This window comes from Miniopterus natalensis, chromosome 1 (assembly GCF_054644295.1).
Source record: "Miniopterus natalensis isolate mMinNat1 chromosome 1, mMinNat1.hap1, whole genome shotgun sequence".
NCBI lineage: Eukaryota > Metazoa > Chordata > Mammalia > Chiroptera > Miniopteridae > Miniopterus > Miniopterus natalensis.
This window is the reverse complement of record NC_142081.1, coordinates 27,682,683-27,697,820: the sequence shown is the minus strand read 5'-3', so window position 1 is coordinate 27,697,820 and position 15,138 is coordinate 27,682,683.

Sequence of the window (15,138 nt, the reverse complement as noted above, 5' to 3'; positions counted from 1 at the left end):
AACCCTGAATATAAAAAGGACTGTTTACTCAAAAAGCATGCAGCCAGGCCAGTACTCAGCCTGCTGGTAACCTCTGCTGTGGCGCCTAGTGTCCCTTGACACGGCAAAATCATCACTGGCATCTGTTGCATTCTAGAACTTCCAGAAGCTGCTACTAGTTGACCCCGCTCTCACTGTCACCCCTGGATCAAGTCTGCTGACTGTTTGCTTACCACTGGCCTCATTATGTCTCTGAGAACTCACTGGGGCCTTCAGTTGACTTGGCTGAGTCCCTCTCTTTGTCTCTCTACTCTCAGGTCCCTTGCACAAGGCCTCACATTGTCCTCTGCCCTTCTCTATCCCGGGCACATCTTTCCAAGACCTCCTGAGTGCCTTCCGTTCGTCAATTCATCTCAGACCCCTCCGCAGATTTAAAAAGGCCTAGCAGCTCCACGCACCGCCTTCGAAAGCTAAATACCAACTCCTATCAATCACCACACACAGAACGTAGCACCAGGAGAGAGCGATTTAGATGCAGTGGGAGCGTATCCCCGACAGAGTTCTGTTGGAAGAAACAAAACCCTTCCCAAAGGCCTGAGCAAGCGATATTCTGGTGAGCCCAGTCACTGGTGAAACATTGTGTCTGGGGAAGGCAAAAACGAGGGCAGGACAAAGTAACTAATAAGTGCTGTAACAGTTTCCAAGGTACTTTCTACTTTCACATGCCTTAAGCACAGACAAAAAAGGAGAAACGTACGGGGGGGGGGGGGGGGGGGGGGGGGGGGGGGGAACACCCTCTATATGGGAATTTTTGGTTTCTCTTCTGAAACGTCTTTAATTCACCATTATAAAGCAGTGTATATGGTCTGAAACACCCACTCGAAGAGCCTTTCATAGCTGCATTCTGAGGGTCAGCCTCAGACATTCACTGAAAAATGAGGTGGGAGGGACTGTATTCTGGATGAATAACTGAATTTTCCTAACAGCAGACATATTCTGATGAAGTAAATTAAAAATCAGCTGTTACTTTCCCCTCTGATAAACAGAAAGCAATTGGGGGTGGGGGATATATAGGTGGGAAGAGAGCGTGCCCTCAGGTCGAAAGCATTCCCCGTCACTCCTTATCTGCGCCCCATCAACCGTCAGTGCCTTCCATTAACTCTTCTTCATAACCTCATGAGGTCAAAATTGGGGGAACTATTTTCAGCACTGAATATTCTGGAAACTTCCCCTATCACCTAATTCAACCAGCATTTCCTGAGCACCGCACATTAGCCGAACACTGAGTTAGGCGCCAGTGTCCCCATGGGCTCCAGACCAACGTCCTCTCTTCAAGGAAGTCGCAGTCTAGAGGAGAGTCAGACCCGTACACGACCAACAAGGGGACAATGTGAAAAGTGACGGCTTAAGAACTCAGAGGAGCCAGCCGGTGTGGCTCAGTGGTTGAGCATCCACCCTTGCACCCAGAGGTCATTGGTTTGATTCCCAGTCAGGGCACATGCCTCGGTTTCGGGCTCGATCCCAGCAGGAGGCGTGCAGGAGGCAGCCGATCCAAGTTGATGTTACTCTCTCATCAATGTTTCTACCTCTCTCTACCTTCCTCTCTCTCTCTCTCTCTCTAAAAATCAATAAAAACATATTTAAATAAAAAGAACTCAGAGGAGAGAGTGGCATCTTCCTGGGATACTGAAGAGGGAGAGCACCAAAGGGGTCCTGTGTGAGCAGGGCCTTTGGGGTCCATGTGTAAGTTCATGGCAGGGGAAAGGGGGGAAATATTCCAGGCCCAGAAAAGAGTATAAGCAACGTCATGGAGGCACAGGGACACACCCCCAACAAGCCTCCAGTAGTCACAGGGTACGTGGAGAGGGCATGAAGCAGCACAGGGGGGTTGAAACAGGCTGTGACGGTCCCTGCTTGCCTGTTTTAAACTTTATTTTAGGGAAATGGGGAACCATTGAGGGTTTTAAAGCAGTTGAATGACTCAGTCAGGCTCATGTTTTCAAAAATAATTCTGAGGTCAGGGTGTGAGATGGGTTAGAAGGTAGAGACTGACGGCCAATTATTCAAACATAAGAAGAAGAACAGTAGAAACTGAAAGAAAGGAACTAATCTGAAAAGTTTAGAGGGAAAACATGAACAGGAGTTGGCAGCCGACGGGATGCAGAAGCGTGAAAAGAAGAAAAACCAAAGTAGTTGCTGAGGTGGTCACTTGGGAGCCCGCGGACAGGAGCCACGCTTCGAAAACAGGCAGGCGAGCAGGTCTGGGGGCGAGGGAGGGAGCCCAGAGGTCCTGCTGCTAAACAGTGAGTCCAAGACCTCTTGCCACCACCAAATGAAGACGGCTGGCAGGCAGCCACAAAGCAGATCTGGGGCTAACCAGAAGGATTTAGGTGCATCGGCAACCCCAACAACTAAAAGCCGGTCCAGAGGAAGAAAAAACAAACAAAAAGAAGCAGTGGTAAGAAAGCTGGGAAGAAAACGGGCAGCCCAGGCCCTGGGGCCGAGGGTGGGGGGAGGGGCATCCTTTCACAGCAAGGGAGCGATGGACCAAGTCAGCTACGGCAGAGAAGTTAGGAGCCGAGTGTGGAGGGCAGCACTGGACTTGACGACACCCGGCAGCAGCATGCAGAGCTTCCCGAGGACAATGAGGGTCCTGCGCAGTGCTCATCAGCATCTGCCTCCTCGGGTGTCAAAGAACTGCGTCGGAAGTCGAGCTCGGAACATAATTTATTTATTCAAAACTAATGAGGGGAGTTGAGCCTATTAGGTTTAATCATTGCAAAGATAAAGCAACATAAACAGGTATACAACTAATTACCCCTCTAATTTCAGATCATTAAAGATGCACCATCAAAGGAAAAAAAACCTCTGAAAATTAAGGGCCACATATTGTTGACCTCCACCCAAATATGGTGGGTGCGGTGATTCTAAGCAAGCACTCTAGGATCAACACATTAGGGTTCAAGTCCAGCTTTGATCTTCTAGCTGTGTAATCTTGAGCCCAATTTTTTCATCTGTCAAGTTAGCATAATAATAGAAATAACAAATACATGGAAAGCTCTCAACATACTATTTAGCCCATAATAAAAGTTGACTTATTATAATAACTAATCATTATGATAATAATGCTTCATTTCCAAGTTAAGATATATATAAAGTCCATTATATATAGTTACAAATATTCATTCTTTTAAAAAAAAGTGTTTAATTGATTTTAGAGAGAGGGATAGAGAGATAGAAGCATCAATGAGAGAAACATCGATCAGTTGCCTTCTGCTGGCCCCTACTGGGGATCAAGCCCACAACCTGGGCATGTGCCTGACCAGGAATCGAACCAGTGACCTCTAGGTTCATGGGTTGATGCTCAACCACTGAGCCACCCCCTCTGGGCCATTCTTTATTTTTTTAATCAATAACTATTTTTGAGCCATTTCCCTCTATGTACCAACCATGGCTCTAGAGGTTGGGCATGACAGAAAGAGAGAGAGAAAGGGAGGGAGAGAGAGAGAGGCTGAGGCCCAGTTTCCCAGCACAAGCAGCATAGTCTAATGGTGTAGAAGGTAAGTTAACAATTAGAAAAAAAGATGATCTAAACAAAGGAATGAGAGAGGTGCTGCAAAAATACACAAGAGGAAGCACTCAGTGCTCCCTCGGGTCCTGGCGAGGGAGAGGGGCTGTCAGGCAAGGCTACAAACACGAGGCAACACTTCAGCATTACAAGGGAATCTGCAAAGAAGTTTTTAAGGATAATAAATATTAAGGTGCCATCACACACACACACACACACACACACACACACACATACACACACACACACGTGCACCCTCTGGAAAAAATGTCAGAGAAAGAGGGAGTTCTTTGCCCAAGGGCAAACAGCAAGAGGAAAGGAGCTGGAAGCAACCCAGGCTCTTGTCATCCAGCTCAAGGAGACATTTTGGCTAAAATACATCATCACATAATATTTACCACCTGAGTTTGGGCTACATGCTCTACAAAGCAAATTAAACATCTCCAACCTGTCCTCTAAAAGTGTAAAATTTCAAAATAGACAAACTAATATAAGAACTTTGATGACAAGCTATCCCCAAAGGATTGTGTTCTCGAACAATTCTGAAGTTCAGCTTGGTCCCTGAGGTGAGGATCTTAATAGATTTTGCCCTTCCCTTTGGAGATGTCAAACACCAGGAAGGAATATTAAAATGGCATGGTTTGGGTTCTCAAAAAATTAAAAATAGAACTGCCATATGATCCAGCAATATACTAGAGAATATATTTCTGAGTATATACCCAAAAGAAGTGAAAGCAGGGTGTTGAAGAGATAGCTGTACACCAATACTCATAGCAGCACTATTCACAACAGCCAAGGCGCTAAGCAACCCAAGTGTCTATGAATGGGTGAATGGATAAACAAAATGTGAAAAATACATACAATGGAATATTATTCAGCCTTAAAAAGAATGGAAATGCTGACATACTACAACATGAATAAACCTTGAAAACATTATGCTAAGTAAAATAAGCCAGTCACAAAAGATACTGATTCCACCTACATGAGGTGCCTCGTAGTGAAATTCATAGAGACAGAAAGTAAAGTGGTGCTTGCCAGGTGCTGGGGGTGGGGAGAGTTAGGGTCTGATGGGTACAGAATTTGAGTTTTGGAAGATGAAAGAGGTTCTAGAGGTGGATGGTGATGACAGCTACACAAAAACGTGCATGAATTTATGCCCCTAAACACTTAAAAATAGTTAATATGGCAAATTTTGTTATTTATAATAATTTAAAACAATATATATTTTTTCACTGTGTGGTTGCCATGCCCATTAAATAACTATTCATGGTCCTTTAGGGGCAAATGAAAACACCTTGTTTCTGATACTTAGATGCAATGCCATATGAAGAGTGGGTGAGAGCATAAGACGAGGCACATTAGAAAGTTCTTTATCCAAAGGAGCAGCGTCCAGGTACCATTCTCCAGAAATGGGCACCTACACAACCCACCAAGGAGGTGGCTTTGTTGGCAGGCACCATCTGACAATTTTTAATTAAGATAATCCCCATGTACCAGCACCACCCCATTAGGGGATGACTGTCAAAGTACACATTCCAAAAATTACAAATTGAACTATTTGCAAAAGCATTAAGCAAGGCTTTATGTAAGACCCACAACTAATATTCATAAATCAGTTGGTGCCTTTGGGAGCCATCTAGTTGAGCAAATAATAGATGAACACAAGAAAAGTTAAATAATAAATCATAAAAGAAATCTACGATTATGCTCAATTAAGTAGTACATATAATTAGCCCTGTAACATATTTGGAGAAGGGAGAGATTACTAGGGGCTGGACTGTTCCAGGAAGACTGACAGAAACCACTCCAAACTGGGAGAAATGCTCAGGACTCAGTAAGGAGAAACAGACAAACTTGGTTCAAGTGGAGGGTTGATGATGGGAAGTGGTAGCAGATAAAAAAAGAAAAAGAGATTGGAGCCAGATTAGAATGGCTCTTAAAAGTCAACTTCATGAGTTTGGATTTCCATCTCTCCCCAGAGGGAAACCGTCAGCGAGGTTTTTGAGAAGGGGTGTTATATGACATACACGCTGTTCCAGGGCAGGGTAGCTTTGGAGAGGGAGACCCTTCATGGATAGAAAGCAGGACCCCAGACCACTTGGGTATATACCCGAGGGCTACTAAGCCACAAAAATGAAAACAAACATGTGCTTTGGCTTGGTTAAAGCTATGACTTTGAAATATGTCAGGCCATACGCGGACATCTGCATGGAATTTTTCTTGAAGGATATGCAGGAAACAGTTGACATTGGTGACTTCTTAGGAGTAGGAGGGAGGTGGGGGAAGGAAGACTTTTACGTTTCATTGTACACCCTTGTACAGTGTGGATACACTTAACCATGTGCATGAATTCATTTTATAAATTAAAAAGTTTTAAAAAATGAAAACAGAAAGTGTTGAGTAGTGTTGGAGCTCTAACCAGCAAATTCAAAACATTTCTAATTATAAGGGAAATATATTTCAATCTTACTTATACCATATCTTAATCTGTCACATCGTGCAGATGTTGTGAGAATGACCTAAAAGTAATAGTAAGAGTATATAGAACTAACTGCAAATCTAAGGCTTTACTTCAAAACAAACAGATGTTATGAGTCACCCACAATAAAACACCTCCTTTTTTGTATATTTAAATGAAAAATCTGCCTGAGTCTATTCCAAATCAACCCCTGAATGAAAAGGAAAGTCAGAAATAATATCCCACAGTACCTTTGACAAGATATATTCCTGGCTCAGTAAATGGCTTTTTCGCTCTTCTAGTAGCTCAGACCAAAACCAATTGGATCATCCTTGACTTCTCTTTTTTCTCTCATCTTCTATATCCAAATTCCATCAACTCTACCTTAAAAATCTATCCAGAAGCCAGCTGCATCTCACCACTCCACCACCACCATCAGTCTGGTCCATCATCTCTAACCTGGACCACTGTCATAGCTTTCCTTCCACTCCCTGCTTCCACTCTTATCCTCAACAGTCAGTCTTCCACGGGACAGTCAGAAAGAACCTCAGAAACACAAATCCGAGCATGTCACTCCCTTGCCCACAACTTCAAGTGGCTTCCTATTTCCAATGGCTTCCTATCGTGTAGCAAAACCCCAAAGTCCTTGCATGACCACAAGCCTGCACGATCCAGACCCTGTTTCCTCTCCAGCATCAACTCCTGCACTCTCCCCTTGCTCCCTCCACTTGAGTCAAGCTGGCTTCCTGACCATTCCTTGGTCAGAGCAGTGGCCTTGTCCTGGGGCCTTCATACTCAACCTAAATCTCTTCTCCAAACTCCCTCCCCGCACTTCATTTGGGCCTCTGCTCATAGGAAAAGTCACCGGAGAGGCCCTTCCCACACATCCTACCTCAGATAGAACGACCTCTCTTTCACTTCACACTGCTTTATTTTTCCTTTGTACCACCTGAAATTATGACACATACTCATGTGTTTGTTGTTGTTTAGTACCTGTCTCACCCAACTGGAACATGAGCTCCTTGATGTCACACTCTTTTTTATATGTACACTGCTATATCCCCTGGGCCTAGACTATGCCTGGCAAATAAATGAGAGTTTAATAAATAGTTGTTGAAGACTGAAGTAAGTACAATTCAAGGCACTCAAGATCACTGGACAAAGAGATTTCTGAAGCCCAGAATGAGACATACACATAAAATGAAAAGCAGAAACATCATTGACAGGCATATAAACCCGTCATTTATCTATGGCACGCTGGGAATCCACGTGCACGCTCGACATTAACTCATTGCTTTGAGACATCATCTGTGTACCTTCTGGAGGGCCATTCTTGAGGCTTTGTGGCTAAAGAGCAAATACTGTAACAAGTTCCCTCCTCCCTCTTTCCAGAACCAATGAACTTAGTCTGAAAGCTCTGCTGAAGCCAGCAAGCAAGCACTGTCCCGACCGGAAAGCCTAGAATATTCAGTTACTCTGTTGAGGGGATCTGGACAAAGCCCCAGCCTTGGAACTAGGAAACTAGGTCAAAGTCAGGGACCTTGAGAAAATCATTACACATTTCCAGTCCTGTTTACTTGACTGTAAAGTAGGAATGATGAGATCTTCCTTGCTTTTCCATGCAGGCATTATAAAATAAAATAAGTTGATGCACATACAAAGGCATCCTGAACACAGCAGACTATACATCACCCGTGTGACCATCATCTTGTAGTAGCCGATTTCTAGCTCACACGTCCTTCACTAACAATAGTGAGGTTTGTCGAAGCAAGGATCCTCCTCTGCTCAACCTTCACCGATTTCAACTAAAACCTTAGATGTTCTTCACAAACTGAACCCAAGCTATCCTTCTGGTCAAATCTCCAGCCCCTTCCCGGGCTATATCCTGTTCTTCACTCCCTAATCTAATCATGCTCTACTGAACATCTGCTCGGGGCTAAATGCCTAGGACCGCATCACCGCCCTTCTCCCATTAGAAAAATCCGGGGCTCTCCCCAACCTGAACTAGAAGCTTCCTCCTGTAAGCTCCCTCTCGGGTGTCCTGTTGAGTCCCTGGACCAGCAGGTCTCCATCTGATCCCTTTTTGCGTCCTCAGCACATAACAGTGTAATGTACACAGTAGGTGCCCACAATGTCTGCTCTTTTTGAGTATTTCTCAAAAGGCTCTCTCAGGCCTTTCCAGCTCTAATTCTCTTTGGCTTATAGCTCAGACTCAGTATTATGGAAGGCCATTTCTTAATTTTCCATCCCGAGAAAATATGATGGAAGGTAAAAATTAACTGTCCCCTCTTAGGGGGCTTCTGCAAACAGGCAGGAACTGAGTAGAAGGACAGAATGAGGCTAGGGACCGCTTTCCAAGTTATGTCTTTCAAGTATCTTTGTTTTAGTTGAAGTACTATGAGTTCTCAAATGAGACACACCCATGTTTAAGTCTGGTACCAATGGAAATTATTTTCAACATGTTCCCGCTCAGGGTTACCCAAGTTTCTGCTCTTTTCCATGACGGAAACTTCTAAACTGACTAGAATTCAAAGCAATTATTGTTCTTTAGCTGTCAAGGTGCCCTGCTATTCTTTTCATAAATATCCTGGATGATCTGAGCCAAGTTCAATGCAAAGTCTATTTTTTTCTAGCCCTGTACCTTTTCACTTGCTAAATTTATAGCATTCAAATGAAAGGAAGAAAGGAAGCCCCGCTTTTGCCCCCACTGCTAACACGATACATGTCTGGGTTTTCATTGCCCTTGTAATTACACCCTTGGCCAGGTCTGCACAGGTATGGTGTGGAAATTAAACATCATGGCAAAGCCTGAAATAAGGCCTCATGAGGTAGGAAGGGATGGCTTCATAATATTTCCTGCCGCCAGAAGAAGGAAAGAGAAAAATCAGACTGGTCTGGGAATGTCACAAGCTCGCCAGACAATCCACTGAGAAGCATCTTCTGTCTATGACTGCCTCTAACCCCGTTGCGCCGTAAGGCTGGGATCCCCTGTGGTTTGATATTCAGCTAAGGCTGGCTGAAAGTGGAAGAATTGGGTCTTTAGGCTGTGAATTAAGAAATAAGCACAGCAACAAAGGGAAACATGAGATGACATTTTCTAAATATTTACCAAGGGGAGTTGGCAATTCAGCGAGTGGAGCCAGATCTGACAGTGAATTCTCCTGACTGCCTCCTACACCTTCCCTCGATCACTGTTTCCATCTCCAAAACCACGTGACCGTGGCCTTTTGGGGCTGTCAGAGGAAAGCAGCATCTTTATGATAAACCCAGCCAATGCTACGCAATGGCTCTGGCACACAGGCCACCGCATCTACTCTACCCCTCTTCCTCAGATTTTTTATCTAAAAGAGAGGAATGGCCAAAGAGCTGTCTGTAAAAAACTGAGTCAATACAACCTACTTTTAAGGCAAAATACTTCTTTCCACAGTAATATTTGGCTAGTAATAGCCACATGGCTTTGAAAACCAGTATCCATGACCTTCCCTGCCAGTCCTCATTATAAAATCCGATTTCTCACCAGCCCACACAGCACAGTCTCGTTCAATCTTCATTTTCCCAAGTCAATTTACAGATGTTAATCTGCAGGTCCGAGGCTATAAAGAAACATAACGGATAACGAAGAGATACCCTTTGTACCACTTTAAACCTTCCACTGCTCCTTTTCCTACCTTTTCAGGTATTGGATAGAGGGTAAAATTTTGTGTTTGATTTTGACTTAATTGACTGAGCTTAGATTAAACAGGTATCTGATAGTCCCAATAATTCCCTAAAGTCCTTCCTTTCCCCCACAGCCCCAGAAATGCTACATAATTACTGGTCTTGAGATTTGTACTGCCTCCAGACAGCAAGGTGCACACACCTTGTGTAAAAATACAGACCTCTGTAAACCTAACAGGCAATGGGGGGGTTATGGGAGAGTTCAGAGTTTAATGCTCACTAACATCTGTCCCACCTATCTCCAACACATTTTTTTAAAGATTTCACTAAGATGAAAGTATTGAATTTTACAATATATACTCTCGCAAAAACACACACACAAAACCCCCACAAAACTTCAGTGGGTTAATTAGGCAGAACTCCAGGAAATAAACTCAATTTTGGCCTTGAGAGAGAGAGAGACAGGAAAGAAATGGGATGAATGAGAAGTATACAAGGCATGCACCAAAGCTACACACAGATAACCAGGTAACCTGCAGTTAGGTCTCACCTTTAAGCAAGTGACTACACAAGTAGAGGCTGTGCAGTGACCTCCAAGGTTCCTTCCCACTCCAATAGCATTTGTCTCATGAATTTTTTATAGTCATCCTCTGTCCTATCACACTGTCCTCATGCATCATCAAGGCCTCCTGGCCACTTCCAGGACTGAACAGAAAATCTGTTTTCAAAAAAAAATCCATGCTTTGATTACTGCCAAAATTACAGTTCTGTCCTTGAAACAATGACCTGGACATAACGGGCAAGGCTAAAACACCCTTGAGCAAATGTGTCCAATACCATCGTCAGGTAATATTCTAAAGCTTCTCTGATATAAGCAGAATTACTATCCAAGGTCTTGAGAGTAAATGATTGTGAAGCTAACAATCCTACCACCAAATCCCTCCAACTTGTATTTCTTTCTATATCTCTCCCAGCCGAATGTCTAACCTTAAAAAGAGGGTAGAACCAAAGAGCTGAGTTTGAATCCTGGCCCCACCTCCCCTCAGCCGTGTGATGAGAGGCAAATTATTTAATCTCCTTGAACCTGTTTCCTCACCTGTAAAATGCTGATAAAATGAGCTACCTTGCAGAGTTACTATGACAATGAAATAAGATGCTATAAAGAAAACGATGAGCATTCATTCACTCATTCCACAAAGGTTAATTACCCTAGTGCCCAGCCACCAAGCTAGGCACTGGTATCTAAAAGATGGAGGGGAGGGGGGTATGAAAACTGTTATTATTTTTATTGGCCAAAAACAGTCTGTTTCCAGAACTGTCAGATTTTTACTTTAGTTCAAAACTTTCATTCACACCTGGTTTGCCTAAGTCATTTTTATTTTGTCAGATATGATCCCAGGTGGGAGTCTGCCTCCTGCCACATCTCTCCCTAGCTCAAGGCCAGTCATCTAGCAGGTGTTCTGCTAGAGGACACCATCAGAAACTTGGAAGAAGCAATAACCAGAGCAAAAGGTGGTATCTCAGCTCTCAGCCGGGCACCACTCAGGGACACTTGATATGCCTGTGCCACAAAGCCCGTCCTGGATGCCTGGGAGTTTTCAGGTGCTTTCAGTTCCACGCACAGACTCTGAGTCTTCTGAGAACTCGGGATCAACAGAACTGGCTCCTCCCCAGTCACTGTGACTGAGCCCCTGATAGAGCGAAGAGCAACAGCTAAGGGGTCTAAAGGCTACATTTTCATAAAGCAGGGTTTCCGTCTTTCAGCTGTGCTTTACTCCAGAGTTTGATCGCGTTCTGCATAAATAACCCACCTCTGAGGAGTCCGCTGGTTTCAAGGCCGGTGGGCTTTTCTTCCAGGTGACCCTAATACTCTTTTCCCTAGCGGGCCCATAGCCCTCGGGCAAGTACAAGCCCAGCTATGTTGAGTGCTGGGTGTCCAGTACACTTAACTTTCAGCACTTACAAAACAAAACAAAAAAGAGTTTAAGATATTCTGGAGCTCAGGGCTTCTAGCAAAAGAGCAAAAGTCTCACCACGGAATAGGAAATAACCTGCCCTGGGTCATGGGGGTGGGAGGTGGTCAAAGAGGGAACTCTAGAATAAAATCTGGAACTATTTGGAAGCTAAGGATAGGTTAGTGGATGGTATAGAGGTGCCTATATTTTTCATTTGCAGACTCCCCTCATTCAGGAGCCACCTGAATCTCTCCTCAGACACTGACGTATAGATCAGGACTCTCTCGAGGCTGCGAATTCTGTATGGCTGCCTCTCACCTGGAGGTCACAGCCTAGCCACTCCTCACAGGAGCTCTCCCTACAAAAGCTGTCACTATATTTTACACACACACACACACACACACACACACACGCGCGCGCGCCCATCTGATGCATCTAACTTTTTTTTTAAGGTAGCTTCATTTCATTTTCCTTCAGCGAGTTAAGCTCGTTAATATTAATTCCTGGCGCTGCTAACTGCTCACTGAAAACAGTGGTTTGGATATTAATAGGCTATAAATCAAAGCCCTACCTGGTGCTCGTTGTCACGGAAACAGTACTCAAGCCCACAGCTACTAGGAAGTCTGGGCGGGTTGGTGGGAGTTGGGGGCTGTTTTAAAGCTCCTGCTATTTCTCCCACTTTCTGCTGTTTCTCAGGGCCAAGTTGTTGGAGGAAGAGGGACTGGTGAGGCGTGAGAGTAGACTGGGCCACAGCAGCTTGCAGAAGCCAGACTCTTTGGAGAGGAAAGGGTGGGGGTCCCTGGGGTACGGTTTGGGGCGCTCCGATCTCCCCTCCCTGGGGCTGCACCGGGCCGCTCTCTCCGCGCCGCTCCCGGCGCCCGGGGGCCGGTGCCCCCGCTGCCCTGCCCTGCCCTGCCCTGCCCTGCCCGCCCTGCCCGGCGCTGGGCTGCCCGGGGAGCGCACCGCCAAGTTCCCAGAAGAGAATCCGAGCAGCCCCGGGACCGAGAAAGGCGCCCGCGGGAGGCAGGGGGAGGGCGGCGCGGAGGCCGGGCGGGCTGGAGGCAGAGGCCCCTGTGCCCCCGAGCCAGAGTCCCGGAGGAGGCAGCCCAGGACCCGAACGCCCCCGACCCCCTCCCAGCGCCCCGGGCGACGCTCCAGGGTCTGCCTCTCCGACGCGAGCGTCCAGCTCCCGAGCGCCTCCCAAAGCCCGCGCGGATTCCCGCGCCCCGGGGTGTCCGCTGCCGCAGCCGCCACGGGCCCTCGGGCCCCGCTCTGCCCCCCGCTCCGCGCCCGGTCCCCCGAGCTCCGGCGTCAAGCGCCCCCTGGGCCCAGCGGCTGCTCCGCGCTCGCGCCGCGCGCCCGAGCCTCGCGCACCCGCACCCGCACCCGCACCCGCACCCGCACCCGCCGCCTCGGGCCGCCGGGCCCTCCCGGGACTCACCTGCGACGGGGCTGTAGCGGCGGCCGGCCCGGGCCCGGGGGCGGCAGCGGCGGCGGCGCGGGGGGAGGAGGGCAGCGCGGGGCTCCTGGCACAGCGGCCGCCGGGCGCCTGGTGCTGCCGAGCGGCGGACCCGCCCAGAGATATAAATAACATTATCTGAGGAGGGACATTCCTGCCGGGGGACATCGCTGCTGCCGGGACCAGATAGTCCCGCGGCGGGGGCGGGGAGGCGGGGCCGCAGCCTCCCGCAGCGCCAGGCCCAGCCCCCACTTCCCCACCCACTCCCGCACCTGCCAATCAGCCTGCGCGCCCCGGGGCACCTGCGGGCCTCCGCCGGGCTCCCGGGCGGGCCTCCGCCTCGGGGCGGCAGCCTGGGCCCCAGACGCCCGTCGTCCGCGCCGCCGCAGCGCCCACAGTCGCTCGCCTCCCCAAACCGCGCGCTCCCCGAGCCCCCTGCGCGGGCAAAACGGTTTGACTCCGCAGCTCGGGCCTAATTCGCGCGCCCGGAGCCCGGAGCGCGGAGCCTGGGCACGAACATGAGCCCCCCTTTCCCGCCCCGCGCCCCTCCTGGGCACAGTCAGGTGTTTCAATCCATGAAAAGACGCGCCTAGGCCCCTGGGCGCGCGAGGCGGGCTGCGGGCAGCGCGCCCCGGGCGCGGCGGGGTGGGGGGGACGCACGGCCCCCGGGGCCGGTGTGTTCGCGCTGCGGGGCGGCTGCTTCCCCGGCGGTCCGAGCAGACGCCGGGCGGACCCGGGTGGGCACTGGGCCGGAGGCCCCCCAGCCCGGCTCTGTCCGCCGACCTGGCGAGGTCGGGGCGGACCCGCAGCCCCGGAGCGCCCGCACGCTGCGGGGACTAATCAACAGGCAGGCTGCCCGCCCGCACCCCGCCGGCCGGTCCCCAGGCGGGGCCCCGGGGCTTCCCCGCCGTCAGCCGGGGCTGCGGGTGCGGCAGGCCGAGGACTCGCTGGACCCGGCGGCGCCGGGGAGGAGAGACGGGCGTGTCCGGCAGGGGGGCCTGGGGAGAGGGACTCGCAGAAGAACGCGGGGAGCGCTGAGGCTGTCCATTTTCGTGACTTTCCTGTGACAAGAAATCATTGCTCAGTGTGGGCGGGTGGCCTTCGCCGCGGGGCCTGGGGCGGCTGGGCCGGATGACCTCGGGCGCCCTGGAGACGGCGCAGCGCGGAGGGGGCGCAGAGGCGAGAGGAGCTGTGGCTTGGGGGCTGCCTGGTTTCCCGCGGCGCAGCGGTCTGACTGCTGAGTTGTTTTGCGTGGGGGTATAATTAGCTGTTTTCCAGGACTCGCAGGTAAAGGGTGTCTCATTGCCAGGTGCACGCTTAGTTTATATTCTGAACACCAGCAAAGATATTTCACGCTCTGCCGCAGCCACACTTCTGGAGAGTGGGCATTGAGACACGGAGGTGCGCTAAGTGGGGCAAACTCCGAAGACGGCACAGAGCCGGGGACTCCCCGCCGCACACCTGCGGTCTTGGCCCTGGTGAAGCTGGATTTCCCAAGAGGCACGAGTGACACAGGGAAGAGAAAAGAATATTTGTGGTCATCCATTAGATTCGCAGTGAGTGATTCCCCCCTCTCTGATAACACTTAAGAACACATGTTTATTACTGAGGTAGAAACAGAAAGGTGTTTTTCATTTAAAAAATTAAGAACCAAATTCTGGTAAGGAAAATTCAAGAACAACAGGCTGACTTCAAAAACTGAGATGATCATGCTTCTCAAGTAGAAATCTTTGAGAGAAAGATTGTGTTTATGTTTTACAAGCCTTGTGCGAAATAACATTAAATAAATTCATGATTCCCTAGACTTGCAGCTCGGCAGCTACATAATTATAGATTCCCAAGCTATAATTCCTTAGCTATAGGTTTGTGGCACTGAACTGAAAACCTGCACAGATTTCTTTGTAGCCTTAAATTTTATAATTTTTAACCATGAGAAAAAAATTAATATAAGAGCACCAACTCGGAGGACAGATTACTCCCGGACTTTACAAACCAGCTCAGCTGCTTTAGTTATCTCCACTTTAGCTGAAAGCTAAATAATTCAACACAACCTCATTTGCTA